General features: G+C 38.7%; 1 long non-coding RNA gene across 1 annotated transcript in view; it reads left to right on the plus strand.

Moving 5' to 3' along the window:
* The first annotated feature begins 209 nt into the window (after window positions 1-209).
* LOC131902335 (uncharacterized) overlaps window positions 210-22,136 on the plus strand; it is a 30,737-nt gene continuing 8,810 nt past the window's right edge. Inside the window, exons 1-3 of the long non-coding RNA XR_009377068.1 lie at window positions 210-457; window positions 6,862-6,950; window positions 10,298-10,388. This is a non-coding gene — a long non-coding RNA (uncharacterized LOC131902335). The remainder of the gene's footprint in view (window positions 458-6,861; window positions 6,951-10,297; window positions 10,389-22,136) is intronic.

The raw sequence follows: 22,136 nt of genomic DNA on the forward strand, positions 1-22,136 counted from the left end.
AGTACCCTCCTGCTAAAAGGGTGAGTAACCTCATGGGATTGAAGGTTGTGTGTTCTGCTGGGAGAGGCAGTCTTATAGGAGATGAGACTAGGGTTCAGGGCATTGGTGTTTGTTCTATAAACAGGTGGGCTGGATAGATATCTATGATTGTTCTGGAATAGAATGTTTTGCTTAGCTGGGAGTTCTTTTTCAGAAGGGGAGATGTTTTTCTTGGGATAGGGGAGACTTCTTAGTTTAGGAGGCTACACCATTCTTTGGACTTTCTTTTCATGAAGGACAGATTTTTTTTTCTTTTTTGAGGCAGAGGGAAGATTCTTTAGTTTAGAATACACTGTCCTTTACTGCAGATCCTAAAAGCACAAAAAGGAAGACAGGTACCATATTCATCTGGCTGCTTCCTGATGAGTTGGGGCAGAGTTGGATTTTCAGAGCTGGAGTTCAGCGTTGTGTAGTCCAGGTGAGTCTAGTGTAGTAGGAACATAGTTTTAACATCTTCTTGAGTGCCAACTGGACTATAGTGCAAAAAGATGCTTAAAAATTATTATTGAATGATGTTAACAGACAAGAGACAAACAGAAGAACTCAAAGTTAAGGAGGAGGTGCCTAATAATGGAGATAACCATGTCCAAGTCCCAGGAACTAACCATGTTGAGAACAGGGGATGATTCTATTTTGAGCTATTACAGAGTATCTATGGTGATCCAGGACTGTTAAGCATAATAGCAGAATTCATCCTTGAGAAAACACAGGTTCCTCCATATTGGACTGTCAGCAATTCCAGGTCTCACTGATTTTGTGGGACTATAAGCATGAGGGAATTTAACTGAGAAGGAGGAAGATACCAGCCTTTTGTATGTCTGGGAAGTATTGATCTATCTGAACAGCAAAGATTTTTATTGATGTTTGACTTAGACCCAAGGCCCTAGCACTTAGGGTAGTGCTGTCTGTCCTCAGGGTGATGAGAAGGGTGAGGGTCAATATGAGAAGTTATTTAGTATGGATGGGAAACACATTTTAGGGATGGTTTAGTTGTACCATGGCTCTGATTAAAAATTGTAGTTCTGAACCTGAGTATATGTTAATATTGAGCACAAGTGTGGTAGCAGCACAGGGGTTTTGAAGGGGTAGGATCTTGGAGAACATACTTCCAGGACATACAAAGTGATTTTGCTGCAAAGTTTAAGATAAGGGAGGTGTTGCAAGTTCAAGGAAGGGGAAGAAAAGACTGAGTGGTGTGGTTGAAGAGACATGTAGTGGATTCTATAGTAGTGACAATAGCAGGAACTAGAAGAAAATAGTTAGTGGCGATTATTAATCCCTGATGGAAAGAAGGAGTAAGCCTAGTATCATTAGACTTTGCTGTAGAAATCCAGGAGTCATGGGTTAAGGAGAAGAGGTTGTGGTCTGTTAATAGTTGGTGTATATTTTTGCAAGAGTTAGAATTATATGTTTCGACATTTTTCGATAAAGGGGTCAGCGAGAATTTGAGGTAAGGCTGGAGGTAGAGTAGGAGAAAGCTGGAACCTAGAAAAGGACTGTTGGGGGACAAAAATCTTTAGAAAATCACGATGCCTCCCAGGTCCATCTCCCTTCCATCTATCTTTACTCCAGACTCTCTCCTTTATAACCAGGCTGGGTTTCTCTGTAGACTGTAAAGCTAGAGTTGAGGGGGATTGCATGTATTGTGAATGCAGACAGATGAGGGGAGTTGGCAAGGGATGAGAGAGGTATCCCAAATACGACATCCAGCAACTATACTAGGGACAAAGGAAATGTGGTATTTCCCCCATTGAACAATTGCTGGTTGGCTGGTAGGTCCAACAGAGGTATTTATTTTCAGTGGAACATTCTGCTGTGGGGTATCCACCAGAGAAGGCTGCTCAGACATGAGTTTAAACTGATAGTGGTGTTTGGGATCTCAGTGTAGTCCTGTAGTCCCAAGCGTTTCTCAGGGTGAGTTTTAAGCACAAAAACTATGTCTTCTCTTGACATACTTCAGTTAACAAGAACAGCTAGTCAGAAGTGGAACTACAGAAGCCAAAAGGCAATGATAGTACGTTTAGACACTTTCCCAGAACTATGGAATTTAATGGATTAAGCCTTTGTTTTCGCTTCGGCAGGTGGTGCTGCCTATGTGCTAAGTTTTATAGCCTAAATGGTACTTCTGCTACAGAGTCAATGGGCTTGTAGGCACTTGTAGGCTTGTACAGAGTCAAGATCTTGGGGCTTACTAAGGTCTAGGACCCTGTTATATATTCCTTCTGCCAAGTTATGTTGCCACAACAAGAGCCTGAATGGGCTTCTAGGGCCTAATAGATTATGAAGTACACAAAGGCTTCTTCCTGAGTACCAGTGATTATGTTGTAATTTAGGATCTTTTTGTCGCATACAGAGGTAACCTGGAGCAGGAGGGGGACTGCATAGGAAGCAGGAGAAGTAGTATTAAGCACAGGAGAGGGGGTATAACAGGAAGGATGGCACAGTGACTCATTCAATAGTAATGGTATTTTGGATTAGATACTCAGAGATAGAGGGCACCCTAGTGGGAGTAAAGTAGGAATGAGAATTTATGAAGGTTTGATACAAGTGAGGTAAAAAACTGTTAGGACAAGCTTTTCTGTAGTGGGAATCTTAAAAAGTTCTTATTAATAAAATCAAACCTGAGCCAGGTATTGGGGTGAACACTGGAAGATCAGAGAGACAGAAAAAGCCACAGCTACCTCACCTTGCCAGTTCCTCAGCTGATCCTGTTTCCTCAGACTGGAAACCTCTGAGTCCTCATCCAGAATGAATCTCAACTGAACTACTACTCACAGCCTGAAAGCTTAACCAGCCAAATGCTTCTAGTTTCTGGTCCTCATGCCTTATATACCTTTCTGCTTTCTACCACCATTCCCTGGGATTAAAGGCTCGCTTTCTGGGATTAAAGGCATGAGTCACCATGCTTGGCTGTATCCTTGAACACATGGATTTCTGCCTCTGGAATGCTAGGATTAAAGGTGTGTGCTACCACTGCCTATCCTCATGTTTAATATTGTGGCTGTTCTGTCTCTGACCCCAGATAAGTTTATTAGGGTGCACAATATTTGGGGAACACAATACCACCACACTTTTCCTTCCATGTCTAGTCATCAGGGTGACAGTAACCATTTCTACTGCCGTGGGTGCTGCACCAAAGCAAGCTAGCAGAATCAACAGTGGGTTGCAGAGCATGACAGAAAAGAAACAGGAGAACATAGAGAATCAATGTGAAGAATTAGATCTGGTCCTAGGTGAAAGGGATGAAGGATCCTTGAAGTCAGAGCTCTTCCACAGCATCCAGAAGTTTCTCGAAGGTGGTGAGGAGCAGTAGAATCAGCCACAAGTCTTCTTGTAGATCTATCAGGAATGAATGGAGCTGTTGTAGGGTGAGAGCCATTAGCTTCTGTTGGAACACTCATGTTCAGACATAGGGGAAAGCCTGGCTATTTAAAGGGAGGTGGGTCCAGTGAATGTTGTTCAAAGGGGTTTGAGGCCTTTGTGAGGTGAGATAGATGAATCCATGAGGAGAGACCATCCAGTTTAGCAGCAGTTAGGGTGAGGAGAGCTATTTTATGGGAGCCAGTCCATTTGGGCAAAGAGCCTGAGGGTTAGGGTTGGAGACATACACCAGATCCTCAATGTCTAAGAGTGATAGTGGGGCATCAGAGTGAGGACAGGAAGCAGCTCACAGTGGTAGATTTGGGTCAGATGATGGAATTGTTTTCTAAAGGGAGAAGTTTTTCTTAAAGGGCACATAGTTTTCTTCTATTTGATTCATATCTGATTGGGAAAAAAGTATGTCACCTAGGGTGGGTCCGTCTGGTCCCACAATCTCTCTTAGGGAAAACATGAATTGACGTATGTCCAAGATGCTTGTGAGTTGGGAGCAAGTACAAGGGGAATGAGGGGAGAAGGTGAGGAAGTGGTGGCAAGAGAGGAATAGGGAGTGAGAGACATGGTCCTTGGAGAAGTAAATGAAGAGGGGTTGGAGGTTGATGGTGGGGAGGTAGGAAGAGAGGAGTCTGGGTTGGGAGAGGATAAGGTGGAATTGAGGAGTGGGGGAGGAGTAGGGGGATCAGGATTGAGAGGGCCAGGGTTGGGGAATTTAGGAGCAATAGGAAGATTAGTAGGGTAAGTGGGTGGTTTGTTGGCAGGATCCAAATCAGAGAAGGTATGAGAGATGGGCAGCAGGTTAGGGGTGCAGAGTCGGAGGATTGTTCGGAAAAGAGCTTTTGGAGCAGTAAAATTGCTTATGCTATACAGGTTTGATAGAGAAAGGGCCGTATCCTTAAAGGCAAAGAAAGCTTGGTCATAGAGGACCTCAGACCATTTGCTATTTTATCTGATAAAGTTAATAAAGTCAGTAAGTCGAGGCCAGGTATGGCTGCTGTCTAGATATTGGAGTCAGATCTGAGAGGAGAGACACATAATAGTCACTGGTCTGAGGTTCAGCTACATCTAAAGTTTTGAGGTTTGATTTTGAGCATGCCAAAGGGATGTCCTTGGACACAATTTGGAACCCATCTCAGAAGGCAAAGAAGAGAGAGGCTACAGTCTTCTCCGAGTCATCACCTGGGCTTAGGCAGCAGTAGAAAGAATGAGCCTCATTTGCCGAGGAGAGCCTCTTTTGACATTTGGAAACCAGGTGTCAAAAGCCGAGGAACTCCAGAAGTGAGAGAAGACCTAGGACTGCGGTGCCTCCACGTGTTGACCAAGACTTACCATCCTGACAAATTTGTCATGAGTGTGGTTTGGTCAGAGACACAAATGGTAAAGGGTCTCTGTTCTGGTGGTCAGTAGATAATGAGAAACAGAGAGGAAGGCAAATTAGCAGAAGGACCAAAACTGAATTCCCGTGGCACACAAACAAAACCCCAGAACAGGGTTTGCATGCTTGTGTTGACAAAGACCGCAAAGACCCAGAGGTTAGGTCAACTGCTGTGGATCACACTCCTGATTGACTAGGTGTCAGAAAATGGAGGGAGATAGAGAAGAGGAGAAAGAAAAAGTTACTGGGGGAAATAGGGAGTCTAGGGCACAGAACTCCCACCAACACCTCCTTTTGCTGAGATCTGGTGTTTTTGCCAAGGGATTGACATGCCTAGTTGGACTAGTTCTAAGTCAGGTGGCAATAGCATAAATTTGGGATGACATCTTATAATGTCACATCAGAGGTATCCTGTTCTTTCAGTCAGAAAAAAGTAGATTTCACATCACAGACCTCCCTTTCATATAGTGTTCTAAGTCTTCAGGAGGAGCAAAGCTGATTATTGAGGAAGAGGGTCCATCCTCAATAGTCCCCAAGCTTTCTAAGGCCTGGCCAGCTCTCTAATTATTTGTTGAGAACTATTGCCAAGTACATTTTACATTACCCTGGGAAGTATACATTATGGTAAACCATTTTAATAAACAATGGACTTTGGGAGATTAAGGCTTTTGCCTTAAAACAAAGATGGAAATATGCATCATTCCACATGTCCCAGATAGTACTCAACAATGGGATTAATGGCCAGTGATAGGTGTATTATGGTCTACAGATACTACTTCTAACCCATACAAACGTTATTAAGGAAAGTAGAATCATGTTTATTTTCCTGGTGAGAAAGCTAAGCTTTAGGAATTTGAATATCTTATACAATGTGACTCAGTTAATGTGTAGAAAATATATAATTTGACTCCTTATTTGTTTAATTTGTTTTGTGTTAGCAATTCTAATATAAATATGAGTAACAGTTTGTTCCTATTATGTCACGATTCCTTGTTGATGCATAACAAATCCTGCTGCTCCTTTTAGCTTAATCATAGATACATGGATGGTGAAAAGCAGAAGTCTATGCAGAATTAGACAACATGTTGTCATTTTAGCTGTAAAGAATAAGAAATTGTACTATTCTGGGTTAGGGCATCTCAAGGGTATTTCTAAGTATACTTGGGCTGAGAAGTAAATTACCATTTTGCTTTAAACATGGAGAGGCAAGTGTCTATATAAGGGTGTTGGGAATCAATGAAGTGTCCGTGGTTTCCTGAAAGTGAGGTCTCAGAATAGAGTCACATCAGGATGCCCAGATAGTCTTCCCTGGCAAGTGACTATCAGTTCTAGTCACCTGCATGTTGCCTGTGTTATTTATATTGTCAACAGATTCAAAGGCAGAATCAAATTTCCTATATATACCCTAGAGGCACTCATAAAGGTAACTTAATTTACTCCTCTAATTTTTCAGGTGAGAAAACTGAAAGCCTCAAAGGTAAAATATCTAATAAGTTCACATAGTTTTAAGTGGAAAATAGGAAACAGAATTCCTTTTGTCAGCGGCAGGACCAAGTGTGACATTCTTTTCTGTCCTCAGACACTCTCCACTCACTAGGAGTGGTCAGTGGGTGCTGTGTGGTCCACAATGACTCTGATCATCAGTATGTGAAGCAAAGTGAATGTGACATCTCTCAAGCAACTATTACTGTTCTCACTCTAGGAGGTGTACTCTGCATGTCCTCCCATAGAGCTCAGAGGAAGTCATTTAGTTTTTGCCCATATGCCACTCTCTGTCTTCCCATAGAGAGTTGGTATCACATGAGAAACTGAGGAACTCACTTTCTGGGGACAAGACATATGTGTAAGGAAGTACAATTAATATTTTCACAAACACATATTATCTTACTGATTACCTCTTATGGCAGTCTTTCTCCCCACAGTAGAAGGGAAACAGAGACCCACAAAAGTGGGTATTTTGTTTGCTTTCCTCTTTCAGGGTTGAGTTGAACCAGGGCCTCAATCATCCTAGGCAAGCATTCTATGACTGGTTCCCACCCAGGCCTCTGAAGGGACATTATTTTCCTTTTTAGAAAGTGCAAATGGATCAGCAACTCAGACTGACCATGATCCATGGGACTCCAAAGACACTATGCTGAGCAGTTTCCGGCTGAAGCAATAGGTAATATCAAACAGTCCATAGAAAAACTAAAATTCATTTTCCACGGATGAGATTAGATCAAAGGCAGTTAAACATTTGTCTTTTCTTCGTTTTCTCTTAAATGAAGGAGCTGATATTACAGAGCAAATTTACAAAATGAAAATTCCAAGCTGATAAATCCAAGGGGAGAAAAATGGATATTTCGGCTGCCTTTCTATATCTAGAGTCAACATTCAGAGAGCCTAGATTAATAGAGCAAACAGAGAGATGATTACCCTGGTAACGAAATCTCCATTAAGCCTCGCTGGAGGAGAAAATGAAAAGTTTGAACATCTGTCAGGTTCAACCAGAGTTCATGGAAGATAGAGATTTGCGTGTTCTTATTTTATTTTTTAAAATTAGAGTTCCCAGAATGAAAGCACAAACCTCCATCTAGTAGGGCAGCTGCCCATAAATGCACTAGAGTCCAGGAGCAATATGGACTGATCCAGGTCATCCATACACATTCTTGGAATCAAATAAAGTTGAGTCTTTGGGTTTCTTCCCAGGGTCCAACAAACCATGGACAGCAAAGCCAACCCTCTGAAAACCCAATTTAGCCCCTGACTGTAGACTCATTTTAAATAAGAACTTATTGGAATGAGTTACATTTGATAAGAAAAGCCATCTGCTATTTCCCCCACCCCCAACTGCCATTTTTGTCTCAGCAGATGAAGAGAGAGCCTACACCAAATATGGCAGTTCTGTCGGTTTCCATTTCTTTCTTTTATGTAGCAGAACAATGTAACCTAATATCAAAAGGTCACATTGTATTGGCAACTCCTTCCCAGCCCAACTCTCCTTCTCTCCCAGTCTGTAGTAGCCCATTCTACTCTACACTCCGGAGAAAACTGGCTCTAGAGGTCACGTATCAGCGAGATCATGGGGCTCTATCTTTCCACTCGTGGGGCTCTATCTTTCCACTAACCCTAAGAGTTTCCTGTTTAACCCATGGTGCCTTAAATGATGTCTCCTTGGTGCTTGAAGTGTGAGATATGTGGAATCTGAATGAAACAGCACACAATGTGAACATTGCATTGACATACTCTAGGGTTCCTGAAATTACAGCCTAGGGGTCTTTATTGGGTTCATTTTCTCTGCCAATTAAAAGAATAAAAAGAAAAATCCAGGGCCCAAAAGGTAGCAACAGAGAAATCATACCACATCAGCACCACAACCAGAATCAACAGTTGAGGAAAAGCTTTTTTTTATTGGGGGTGTGGAAGAACATGTAAACAGAAGACATACAGAAAAAAAAAAGAGGACTCAGGAAGCTGAAAAATTCAGTCTCTTCTTAAGAGCTGGGGTTTTGAAGTCCTGGAAGAATCTTCCTCTCCTGATTTAGGGCTGGTCAGTTTTAAGAAGGCTGGAATGGTTGACTAGCCCAGAACTGTTGTGTGATGTGTTCTGACCAGGCCTTGAACTTGTTCAGCCAGTCCATCAGCAGGGGTCCTGGGAAGGGGAAGCAAAAGCCTACCTACAAAGCTTTTGTTTTAAGCTGCCAGGCTCTTGTCTCAAGTGAGGAAGAAGCCAGCCATCTTGAAAACTCATCATTTTTATTAGTTTAGTCTTGGCCTCCTTGTCTCTACCTGTCTCCCTAAAAGGGAGTTTGTATAACTTCTAGTCTCTAACTTTCTGCTTTCAGAGGTAACCCTAACTGCTTTCAGTGATTAGGAGGTGCTAACCACTCTTAACTGGTTGGAACTGAAAAAGGGTCCATGATTGAGGGGCAGCAGTCAAAATTTCTCGGAGGAGTGTCTATCTAAAAGGTCACAATGAAACTTAACAAATGGGAATGATCCAGAACATACGACAGATCTTTGATGATGGTATGTATCTTTGGAACTTACCATACAAGTAAGGTAGCATCTAAAACATGAAAAGTAAGACCGTAGGTAGTACTGTAATTCTTCCTGAGAGTACAGTTAGAAAACTAGTTGAGGCAGTTTTGTCTTTATTAGAGGAAGAGAACTGTCAATCAAGCCATCCAAAGACTCCTCAGAAGGCTCTGTTGTCGATATCAATGAGACTGATGATTTTTCTGCCACCATTGTTTAAGATGTACACTGTAGAGGAGGCCATTTGTCTGACTTAACAGTTCAAGGAGCCTTTCATCAGCCAATGTAAGTTTAGATATCAGCCACTAAGTTTCTTCTAACATTAAAAGACAAGGTTAATGAGGAAAATTCCTCAACATTATGGCTAACATAAGCTTTGTTTAATAAAGTGTCACATAATTTTGTAGCTGGTTGAACTGTGTGGCAGAAACTTTTACCACAATCCTATAAAGACTTGTTGACAATGTCTTACCAGCAAGAGATGCCTCCACCCATCTACCAGCTATAACATTCAGTGGAGGGGACACTATGAGCCAAACCTGAATGAAATCCAAGTTCCATTTGTTGAACTCACAACATCAGCATCTGTAAGTTTGACAACAGGTATTTGGCAGACTTTTTTAATTAGGGACCATGACTGATTAGGACACAGGACATCATATTACATATGAGAAGTATTCTTCTAGGAACAGATAGCATTATCAGGAAGTAAATTATTAGTGAAAAATAGTTGTCTAATCTATTATCTCATATGGTTAAGTATAATACAAAATCTTAGGACTGTTAAAAAAGTACATATCAATCATTTCAGTCCTGGATATACTTTTTTTTCTGGGTGTTTAAGAACATGTAGTTGCCCTAGATTAATCACTATTTTTTTTTAGCTGTCTATCAATCATTTCAGTCCTGGATATACTTTTTTTCTGGGTGTTTAAGAACATGTAGTTGCCCTAGATTAATCACTATTTTTTTTTTAGCTGTCAAGGCAAGTTGAAGATCTAATCCTCAGAGATGATTTGGGCTTATGAGGAAGATCTGGGTCTTCTATTCTTCCTTTCTCCCACAGTTCAAAGGCTTTGCTTGACCATTATTTCATTTGGAAGTGTAGAGAAATTTTTCCCCTTTGTTGGCCCTCCTCTTTGAAGACTGGACACTGGTTAAAAGTCTACTCAGTGTCATCCCCATGATCTCCCTGAACAATAGAACAGGTGACTTCCCACAGTTACAGGACATTTTAAGGGATGCCCCCTAGTTCCCTGAGACTTAGTTGACCTTGGAGGATGAGGGTGAAAACATTCTTTCTCCCTTTTAATTCCTCTGACCATGGCAATGCAGGCCTACAAATATGGTTATTGAACACCCAGTGGGTGAGTTGTACAAGTTTATTACTTTTAATTCATGTGTAAAGTTTAGGTGAAGTTTGAGCAGAAATTGTACACTTAAAAATAAATCTAATGTAGACATACTTAACTCTGTGTTTCCATCCTGTAGCTTTTAGCAAGATCTGGATGGTCCTTCAGATCAAAGAGAAGCTAGACACAGAATTTTAGGGGACTTCTTTTACTTACAGAACAGCTCTAAGGTTGGTATTATAACTAGTAGTTTCTTAGTAGATGGCATTTAGGCCATGGACTGGTCAAGTAAAAGACTAATTTTTCTCAACTCCTGAAGCTCTAACATATTTCAATTGTCAGGAGTCAAGCCAGTGGGGACCATGAAGGAATCTTGGAGGATTTTTTTCCTCATCTGTAAAGTGAAAACAAGATTGGGAGAAACAGATAGGAATTCAACTAATCCTCCTTGTGTCCCAAGTCAGCATCTGTAGAGGGCTACTCCTCAAACAATTTGCCAATTGAAGAGGTGGTTAGTGTCACCCAAACACCACTGTACAGGTTTCCAGTGTAGGGCTGAATCATGCTTACCCTTGCCTACAGTTCCAGTCCCTGAAAGTTTTCACTTCTGCTCCAGGTATCATTACTGAGAGACAGACACTAGCTCTCTCCAAACCTCCCTGTAGGACAGACTGAGGTGGAGAGCACTCCTAACCTAACTCTTAACAGATCAAATTTAGGGTGACAAGGACCCTGAGAAATAAGGCCATATTTTTCCTTTCTGGGATCTAAATAATGGCCTGTATTTTGGGCCAGTGATGGATTGTGTGTGTGTGTGTGTGTGTGTGTCTGTGTCTGTGTGTGTGTCTGTGTGTCTATGTGTATATATATGTTTGTAGGTGTGCTGTAAATTTAATTAACTTATAGCTTCTGCAGAGGGATGTAGTCACCCAATGCATATCAAATAGTAGCCTAAACAAACAAACAAAGAAAGAATCAGTTGCCTTAGGGTTCCCATGATCTCATATCTATTTTTTAAATTTTAGGATATATATATATATATCTCACCATAAATACTTATCATGCTTGGTTATTATCTGGGAAATATATAATCAAGCATGATAAATACTCAGTGATTTTATTTATTTAAAGAGTACTATTTAAATGAGGAAAGCCTTTTTACAATTTATCATATATAAATTGGGTTTAAGTCCCAATTTAAAATAGTAAAAACAGACAATTTAACAGAACTAAACATTTAAAAGACCTCAGAAAGTGATTTCATTAAGTTTTATTTTGTTGTTGTTCACCTGTTACTGTAACTGAAATGCTCAAGGTTAAAATACATCACCATGTTCCTCACCTAGCTGTTGTCCCACTCTCTATCTGACTGCTGAACAAGGAGTCTATCTAACTCCTAGTCTCTCAACACGGCAGCTCTTTAAAGAATACAACTTTTATGTTTGCATGTACCACTTAAAAATAAATTTGAAAGATTCTCAGTTCTACCTGATAATTATTGAAGGCTTCACATACACCCTTTCACCTCCTACTTGGCTTAGAATCTTACCATATCTTAGAAAGACTTAAATGTAACTACAAAATGTAGCACTTTGTACTATTTTCTTTTTAAATATGTAATTTAGAATTTTTTTCCAGTACTCTACTTTCTGTCATCTAGACAAAAAATAAACTCAGAAATAACAGAATCAAATGACATTGTACTAGTTAGTGTTTGCTAGAGTAACAGAATTTATAGAATGAATCTATCTGTATTAAAAAGGAATTTATTAGAATGGCTTACAGTCTGTGGTCAAGCTAATCCAACAATGGCTGCCTATGAATGGAAGGTCCAAGAATACAGTTATTCAGTGCACGAGGCTGGATATCTCAGCTGGCCTTCCATATACACTGGAATCCTGAAGTAGGCTCTAATGTCAGTAAAGGAATGGACTTGCTAGTGAGGGTAAGAGTGAACAGAAAAAGAGAGAGTGCTTCCTTCTTCCTTTATATATATTGTCCAGATTAAAGGTGGATATTTTTACCTCAAAAGATCTGGATTAAACGTTTATCTTCCCACCTCAAAGATCCAGATGAGAAGTGGATCTGCCCACTTCAAATGATTTAATTAAGAAAAAAAAAACCCTCACAGATATGCTCAATATATTAGATGTCATTATATTTTCCCTTTCCCATTCTGAAATTATATTTTTGATGAAAGAGTATTTTAATAGATTCTTCTCCCTCCTCATCTCCCTGTCCCCATCCCTCTTGTTCCCTCCTACCATTTCGTTTTGTGTGTGTGTGTGTGTGTGTGTGTGTGTATGTGTGTGAGTGTGGGTGTATGTGTGTGTATGTATGTGTCCCATTTGTCCTGCTCCCAACCTCCAGTTTTACTCACCACCCATTTTGAGTGCTTCTTGGTCTCCTTTCAGAAAGTTTTTTCCTATGCCTGTATTTTCAAGTATTTCTCTAAGTTCCTTTTAACAGTTTCAGATGTTCAGATTGTTCACTATGGCTGATCCAGTTTTTAAATTATCATTTGTTGAAAATACTTTTTTTTCCCTCAAAGATGTGTTTCTGGCAAATTTCTTGACAATCTGGTGTTGTACCTTTGTGGGTCTATTTCTGGGTCCTCTATTCTATTCTATTCTATTCCATAGGTTTATGTCTGGCTTTGTACCACTTCCCTGCTGCTTCTGTTACTGTGGCTCTGTGAAATAAACTGAAAACAGGTATTGTTTCTGGCAAGGATTGCTAGAACTACTCAGGGTTTATTTTTTTTTAATGCCTTCACGTGAATTTTAATATTGTTGTTTCTGTGAAGAATGTTATTGGAATTTTTAGGATTCAATTGAATCTTTAAGTTGTTTCCTATAATGGGGCCATTTTTATAATATCAATTCTGCCCACAAAAGAGCATGAGAAGTCCTTCCATCTCCTGGTGACATCTTTAGTTTTTTTCTTAAATGTTTTAAAATTGTGTTAGTAGAGGTTTAGATTCATTGGGTATTATTTAAACTATTGGCAATATGATTGTTTTCTTAATTTCCTACTTTGAAATGTTCTTACTAATTATATTTAAAACATATTAAGCTTTTGTGTGTTGATTTGCCGAAAGTTTTTTTTTTTTTTTTTTTTAAATCAGATGTAAGAGTTTTCTCATATGCTCTTCTGAGATCATATTATCTGCTAATAGGGACAATTTTATTTCTGCCTTTCTTTTTTGTATCTCTCTTATTTCTTTCTCTTCCCTTATTGCTCAAGGTAAGATTTTAAACACCATACTCTATGAGAGTGGATAAACTGGACAATGTCATCTTATTCCAAATTTTGAAGAAATGCTTTCCAGTGTTGTCATTTGTAAACTTTATTTTATTGACATATATTCTTTATACACCATTTTTTTCCAGAATTTTATAATGAAATGATGTTTAAAGGCCTTCCCTAAATCTATTAAGATGATCATATTCTGTTCCTCACACTATTGCTTCATTACATCTACTGATTTATATGCTGAACCATTCTTGCATCTCTGGGATGAAACAAAGTTGGCCATGGTGTATAAACTTTTTGTGTTCTTAAATTTTATTTGCAAAAATTTTACTGAGAATTTTTGCATTTATGCTCATCAGAATAATTTTTCTGTAGTTTTCTGATGTTTTTGTGTGCATATCTAACTTTTATATGAGGACAGTGCTGACTTCATAGGATGAGTTTGATAGTGTTCTTTTTTTTTCTGCTATTATGGAAGAGTTTGAAGAGCACGGATGTTAATTCTTCTTTAAATACCTGATAAATTCAAGAGTGAATCCATATAATACTGAGAGGTTTTTGTTCTTATTTATTCAAGAAACTATTAATGCTTTATTACTTGCTACTTGTTATAGATCTGTTCAAGTTGTTATGTGATTTTGGATTAATTTTGATAAGATAAATTTCTTCTAGGTTTTCCAGAATTTTGAAATCTACATTTTTCAAATCCTGAGAAAATCCACTGGATTTTGCTTATATAATTGTAATGTCTCCATTTCAAACTCAAAATTTTATGAATTGGGTTTGCTTCTTTTCTTCGTTTGTTTGACTAAGGGCATGCTACTTTTTTTTTTAAATGTATTTTCAGTGAAAGAGTTCTGTTTTGTTGATTCTTTGTAGTATTCCATTAGTCTCTATTTCATTCATTGTTGTCATGAATTTTGTTATTGCTTTCCATATGCTGTTTTGTAGTTTGTTTTCTTCATTTATGAGACCTTAAATACATCACCAAATTATTTATTTATAATTTCTTTGTTTAATGTAAGTAGTACTATATATAAACCTCCTTCTTGAAATTATTTTCCTTGCTATATCCCAAAGGTAATGATAATTTTGTGCATACATTTTCCTTGGATTCTTGAATTTTCAGGTTCATCCATGATTTCTTCAGTCCTGAAATGGTTATTCATAAATATATTTTTCCATCTTTATGTATTTGCATACTTTCAGTAGTTTCTCTTTCTATTGGTTTCTAGTTTTAGTCCATGATCTGAGAATAAGAAGTTACCTTTACATTTGTTAAGATTTACTGATGATATAAAATGTAATCTATTTTAGAGAAATTTCCAAGGACTTTTGGGAGGGATGTGCATTCTTCAGTTGTTCAGTGAGATATTCTGTAGATGTCTGATGAGTCTATTTTATCTGTTATTCATTTTAACTCCATACATCTTCATCTGAATTCTCTATCTATTGAGAAGGGGTTACAAAAGACTTCTGCTATTATTGGATGAGCACATGTCTGTGCTCTATGTCTATTAGTGCTTGTTTTAGAAAATTGGAAGTACCAATATTTATTGCATTACACACACACACACACACACACACACACACACACACACACGGATTTGTGTTGGACTTTTTTTCTAATTTTGTCTTGAAGCTGCACAAACTTGTTTTCACTTTCCCCTTTCTCGGCACATTGTCTTCCTTTCTTTTACTTTCAGTTTGTGAAACTTTACCCATGGAATGTTTTTCTTCAAGACAATAGACTGTCCCATCTTGCATGCTATATGCTTTGTTCACAGACTAAGAAATTTATAAATATGAAACTCCCCAAATCTTATGAAGAAGCTAGCATTACGATCCAAAGGGAAAAATAGCAAAACACAGAGGGGTTAACTTCCTTGCTCATCCTACTTTGTTCTCTGTTCCTGTGATAAAACACTGAACAAAAGCAAGCTAGGGGAGGCAATGACTTACCTGGCTTATAGGTTACAGTCTATCATCAGGGAAAGGGAAGGAAGTAACTCAGAGCAAAAATTTGGAGACAGAAACTGAAGCAGAGACAATAGGGGGATTCTGTTCCCTGGATTGCTGCTCCTAGCTTGCTTAGTTATCTTTCTGACATACCCTCGGCCCACCTGCCTAAGGATGGTACAGTCTAGGCTGTACTATATCAACTAACAATCAAGGAAATGCCTGACAAGACAATCTAATGGAGACAATCTTAATTTGAAGTTTCCCATCCCCAGGAGACTCTATTTTCTGTCAATTTGATAAACACTAACCAGCCTAATTGACTCCTTTTCCCACAGACAAATCACTATTAAACAGTGACCTTTACTATTTTGTTTGTCTCCAAGATTTCACTGTAATGTTAATATAACAATGTAAAAACCAGCCCATCTTTTGAAAGTCATACGGTCTTTAAAAACTTTCAGTATTTTAAAACTTCAGTGTCTCTTTAAAATATCCAATGCCTGTTAACTTTGGGATTTTGTAAAGTTAAAAAATTTTTTAAGCATATTCATATTTAAAAAGGGGAGAACCAGGGTATAGCTACAATTAGATGAAAAAAATTCAACATGCATCAGTGTAAACAGCTTAGTGTTCAGCATTTTGATATCACTCATAATCTACTGGGCTTCAACAGGCTTAGGCAGTTGCACTTCTCTGGGGACTCCACTCCAGAACTGCTGCTGTCCATTGGCTGTCCACAGTTCTAGAATATACAATACCAACATGGCCTCCTCTGGTATCTCAGACCATGGTAGTCCTTTGAGGAGTTATAATCCAAAAAGTGAAGCTTTCTTTGTCTTGGGCCTCCGTCATTGCCCAAATCCAGGGAGATCCCTCAGCCGGGTGACAGGTTCAGGGGCTGAGTCTGTTTCTGCATAAAATCCAGGCTGTTGTACCCCATCCCACCAACCCTAGTGGGCAAGGACAGCATGTAGACCTCAGGCCTCTCTCTCACCTGTCACCACCGTTGCATTTCCAGTTCTGCCTCTCTCCCTAGAGCACATACTACTCTATTTTTCTATCTTTCCCACCTCCCCATCACATATTTGTTCTTTGTAGTGGTGTGCTCAGGCCAGTACTGCTTGGGTGGCTTCTGGCTGTCTGGGGCAGTGGGACCTTAGCTGGCACTTGCATGGGTCTCAACTACTGTTTCTAATATAATCCTGGCCTGCCAGTTAATGACTGCACCACCCACAGTGGATTGAGCCCTCCTATATAAATTTAATTTTTTTTTAATGCCTACAAAGAGATGCCCAAAGACCAAATCGATACGAGCAATTTTTCAGTTGGGGTTCTGCCATGCCAACTGACTCTAGTTTATGTCAAGTTTTTGGAAGTGTACAAGTACATTGCCCAAGGTCACACAGCTATTCATAGTGGGAAGTCAAGTATAGTCAACCTTAATTCAAAGTCTGTGTTTCAGACCATATTTAAACGTAATAATAAGAAGGCAAATAATAGCAGTCAGAAAATAAAATGTATAGAATTTCCTATAAAATAGTGACCATTACATTTACTGTAAGTAGTGAGAGCCCAGAAGCAAAAAAGAAATACTCTCAGATTCTGACTGGGATTCCACATTATAGCACTTTTAAGAAAATAAGACAATCAGAAGGTAAAGTTGCTGTTTGTCTGAACACCAGTTTCTCTTTCTATGGGATTCTGGGTTGCTTAGTCACTCCCTCTAACCTGATAAGTCGATTGCATCCAGCTCTGAACTCAGAGCCATGCTTTATTTTTGCAATCTGGAGTGCCATTTGACATTACGACTCTTGTTTTTTCAGCTGTAACACAGAGATGATAGTGATTACTTTCTCTCAAAGTCATGTGTCACTGAGTAAGAATGGAAGCAGAACAAACATGGTGCAAAGAGTCGATCCCTGTGGGAGCCCCATGCTGACATAGTGTAGAGGATATCAGTTTCCAGCGCGCTGACACTGGGAGACTCCCAAGCCATTAATTGGTCTACTTCTTTCATTCTTGAGTATTAGGACTTCTTCTAGCTGAGTTGTGGTGGTTTGAAAGAAAATAGCCCCCAAAGGAAGGGGGACAAATGGGAGGTATGGCCCTGTTGGAGTGGTATGTCTTTGTTGGAAGAAGTGTGTCACTGTGGAGGTGGGCTTTGAGGTCTCATTTATGCTCAAGCCACTTCCAATAAGACAGACCACTTTCTGTTGACTGCAAGACAAGATGTAGGGCTCTCAGCTGCTTCTCCAGCACCGTGTCTGCCTGCACGCCATCATGTCAGACCATGATGATAGTGGATTGAACCTCTGAACTGTAAGTGAGCCACCTCAATTAAATGTTTTTCCTTTATAAGAGTTGCTGTAGTCATGGTGTCTCTTCACAGCAATAGAAACTCTAAGACAGAAGTTGGTACCAGGGACTGGGGTATTGCTGTGATAGGCCTGACTATGCTTTTATTTAAAGAAATATGGACCTTGTGACTGTAAATTAGAATAGTAGTTGAACACTTTAAGTGCTGCTTAATGGGCCACCCTAGTAGTAACATGGAAGACAGTGGTGCTGAGGGTGACTTGAACTGTGTGTGCTTAGCTCAAGAAGTTTCAGAGGAGAAGGATGTTAATATATGGCATAGAGATCAGTCCTGTGATATTTTGGTGAAGAACATGGCTCTTTGCCTTTGTCCAAAAGTCTGCCTGAAGATAATGTGAAGATTTTTGAATTAATTCCATTAGCAAAGGAAATCTCAAAACAGCCTAGTATAGATGCTATTGTGTGGTTATTAGTGGTAACTCTGAAGAAGATTAATAATGAAAGGAGCAAGCTGAGCAAATAAAAATATAAAATGTACAGATTGAGAAAAAGGGCACCAGGAAGTGGAATAGAGCTAAATCACGTATTCAAGAAGATAAAGAGATTAAGAAATGGAATAAAATGAATAGTGACCTCAGGGCAAGATTCCACCCAGCTAAGTTTCCAACTTGTGTAAAGGAATTAAAGAAAAACTTGGAGCCAGATATGGTGGTGCATGTCTTTAATTCCAGCACTTGGAAGGCAGAGGCTGGCAGATATCTGAGTATTGAGACCAGCTTGATCTACAGAGCAAGATTCAAGACAACAAGCTTAAGCAGTGAAGCAGACATGAAAAATAGAAAGCTGATAAAGTTATAATTGCACCAAGGAGCCATGTTCCAGCTCCAGCAAGCAGTTTCGGCCACATGGTTCTGGCTTTATAGTCAAGGATGGAAGAAAGGCATTATAGAACCTTCCTCTGTGATGAAGGAAAGCTGTTGAGGTCAGTAATATGTCAGGGATGTTCCTAATGGAGGCTTAAAGAGGCCACTGAGTAAGGCTGTGAAGTTACAGCCTGGATTGTCTTGAAGACCCCAAGATGTTGGAGATGCCAGAGTCATTGGATACCTGTTGAGGGAAGCTGCTAATAGTGAGTGGAACCAGCCCAAAAGAAATAAGTGTAGTGCAGTCAACAAAGATGGCAGTAGTTGGAGATTTGAAGAGTGCTTTGATATCAGACATGGAGATGCAGAGTTTGGAGTTGGCCCAGCTGGTTTTCAGTCTTGCTTTGTTCCATCCAGTATTTCCTTTCTATGTTCCCTACCTTATGGTTTGTAATGGTAATGCATATCCTGTGCCATTATATACTGGAGATATGTGATGGGCTTTTCAATTTTAATTTTACAGGGGGTTGTAGTTTAGAGATTGCATGAAAAATTGGTCAAGACAGAAATAAAGAAATTAAAGATTCTCTCAAATTTAATGAAAATGAATACATCACATACCAAAACATATGAGGCACAATAGAAGCAGTGTTAAGGGGAAAGTTCATAGTCCTAAGTGCCTACATAAAAAAAAATTGGACAGAGCTCACAGTAGCAGCTTAACAGCACACCCAAAAGCTCTTCAACAAAAAGAAGCAAACACATACAAGTGTAGATGGCAGGAAATAATCAGACTGAGGACTAAAATCAATAAAATAGAAACAAAGGGAATAATACAAAGAATCAATGAAATAAAGAATTGGTTCCTTGAGAAAATAAACAAGATAGACAAACCTTTATCCAAACTAACATAGCAGTGGAGAGAGAATATCCAAATTAACAAAATTAGAAATGAGAAAAAGGACATATCAAATGACACAGAGGAAATCCAGAGAATCATAAGGACACAGTTTTAAAACCTGTACTCAACTAAATTTGAAAATCTACAAGAAATGGATAATATTCTTGACAGGTACCACTTATAAATCAAGATCAGATAAACAATTTAAATGTAAATATAACCCCTAGTCAAATAGAAGCAATCATTAAAACTCTACCAACCCAAAAAAGGACAGGGCCAAATGGTTTTTAGTGTAGAATTCTACCAGACTCTCAAAGAAGAGATCATACCAATATTCCTCAAATTATTTTACAAAATGGAAACAAAAGGAACATTTCTCAATTCATTTTATGAGGCCATAGTTACTATGATACCAAACCACATAAAGACTCAGAAAGAAACAGAATTACAGACCAATTTCTTTTATGGACATATATTTAAAAACACTGAATAAACTACTTGCAAACTGAATCCAAGAACACATCAAAAAGATCATCCCATGACTCCAAGTACGCTTCATTCCAGAGATGCAAGGATGATTCACTATATGGAAATCAGTAAATATAATCCATCATATAAATAAACTGAAAGAAAAAATAATCCACATGATTCTCTCATTAGATAGTGAAAAAGCTTTAGAAAAATAATCTAAGAACACTTCATGGTAAAAAAGTCCTGGAGAGATTAGGGGAACAAAGGAATGCCTCAACATAATAAAGGCAATTTACCGCAAGCCTATAGCCAAAATCAAATTAAATGGAGGGAAAAATCAAAGCAATCCCACTAAAATCAAGAACAAGACAAGGTTGTCTACTCTCTCCATATCTATTCAACATAGAACTTAAAGTTTTAGTTAAAAAAATAAGAAAACTGAAAGAGATCAAGGGTATACAAATTGGAAAGGAAGAAGTCAAAGTACTGCTATCTGGAGATGATATGATAGTATACATGAATGACCACAAAAATTCCACCAGGAAACACCTACAGCTGCTAAAAGCTTGCAGCAAAGTAGCTGGAGGAAATATTAACTAAAAATAGCCCTCCTATATATAAAGGGAAAATAGACTGAGAAAGAAATCAGGGAAACAATATCTTTCATAATAGCCTCACATAATAAAATAAAATAAAATATCTTGGGGTAACTGTAACCATGAAAATTAAAGACATGAGTAAATAAAAATTCAAGTCATTGAAAAAGATATTAGAGGATCAAAAGGTTTCCCATGCTCATGGATCACTAGAATTAACACAGCAAAAATGGCATTCTACCAAAAAAGAATCTATAGAGTCAATGAAATCCCAACAAAAATGCCCAAAAAATTTGTTTGCAGACTTTGAAAGCACAATTAACAACTTCATATGGAAAAACCAAAACCTAGGATAGCTAAAATAATCCTGAAAAAGAACTGCTGGAGGTCTCACCATTCCCAATTTTAAGTTGTATTATAGGGCTTTAATAATAAAAACCACATGGTATTGGCATAAAAACAGCATGTTGATTAAAGGAATTGAACTGAAGACCAAGAAATAAATCCACACATCTATAGACATCTGATTTTTGATAAAGAAGCCAGAAATACACACTGGAAAAAGAAAGTGTTTTTAACAATAGTGCTGATCTAACTGGATGTCTGTATGTACAAGAATGAAAATAGATTTCTACTTATTACCATGCACAAAACTCAAGTCCAAGTGGATCAAAGACCTCAACATAGAATCAGATGCATTGACCCCGATAGAAGAGAAATTAAGGGATAGCTTTGAATGCATTGGCACAAGAGATGACTTTTTGAGTAGAACACTGATAGCACAGGCATTAAGAATTAATAAGTGGGCTGGGCGGTGGTGGTGCTCGCCTTTAATCCCAGCAGAGGCAGGCAGATCTCTGTGAGTTTGAGGCCAGCCTGATCTACAGAGAGAGTTCCAGGACAGGAACCAAAACTACACAGAGAAACCCTGTCTTGGAAAAAACAAACAAACAAACAAAGAATTAATAAATGGGACTTCATGAAACTGACAAACTTTCTAATGCAAAGGACATAGTCAATTGGACAAAGCAGCAGCCTATAGAATGGGGAAAGATTTTTACCGACGCCACATCCAATAGATGACTAGTATCCAAAATATATAAATAATTCAAGAAGCTAGATATCAAAAAAACAAACAAGTCAATTGAAGTTTTCCTGTGTCTCAGCTGGCCAGCATTTGGGACAAATCTCTCCCACTCATGTCCCCCAAGTAAACACACAGAGGATTATATTAATTATAACTGCTTGGCCATTAGCTCAGGCTTATCACTGACTAGCTCTTACACTTGAATAAACCCATAATTCTTATTTATGTTTAGCCACGTGGCTTGGTACCTTTTTTCAGTTCTGCCTTGTCATCTTGCTTCCTTTGTATCTGGCTGTTGACTCCTGATCCAGCCCTCCCTCTTTCCAGAATTCTCCTTGTCTGCTTATCCTGTATTTACTTCCTGCCTGGTTACTGGCCAATCAGCATTTTATTTATCAACCAATCAGAGCAACACACATCACAGCATACAGAATGACATTCCACAGCACTTCCCCTATTCTGTCTAATCAAAAAAGAAGGTTTTAACTTTAACATAGTAAAATTACATATAATAGAAGTTATTAAGC

This window comes from Peromyscus eremicus, chromosome 1 (genome assembly GCF_949786415.1).
Source record: "Peromyscus eremicus chromosome 1, PerEre_H2_v1, whole genome shotgun sequence".
NCBI lineage: Eukaryota > Metazoa > Chordata > Mammalia > Rodentia > Cricetidae > Peromyscus > Peromyscus eremicus.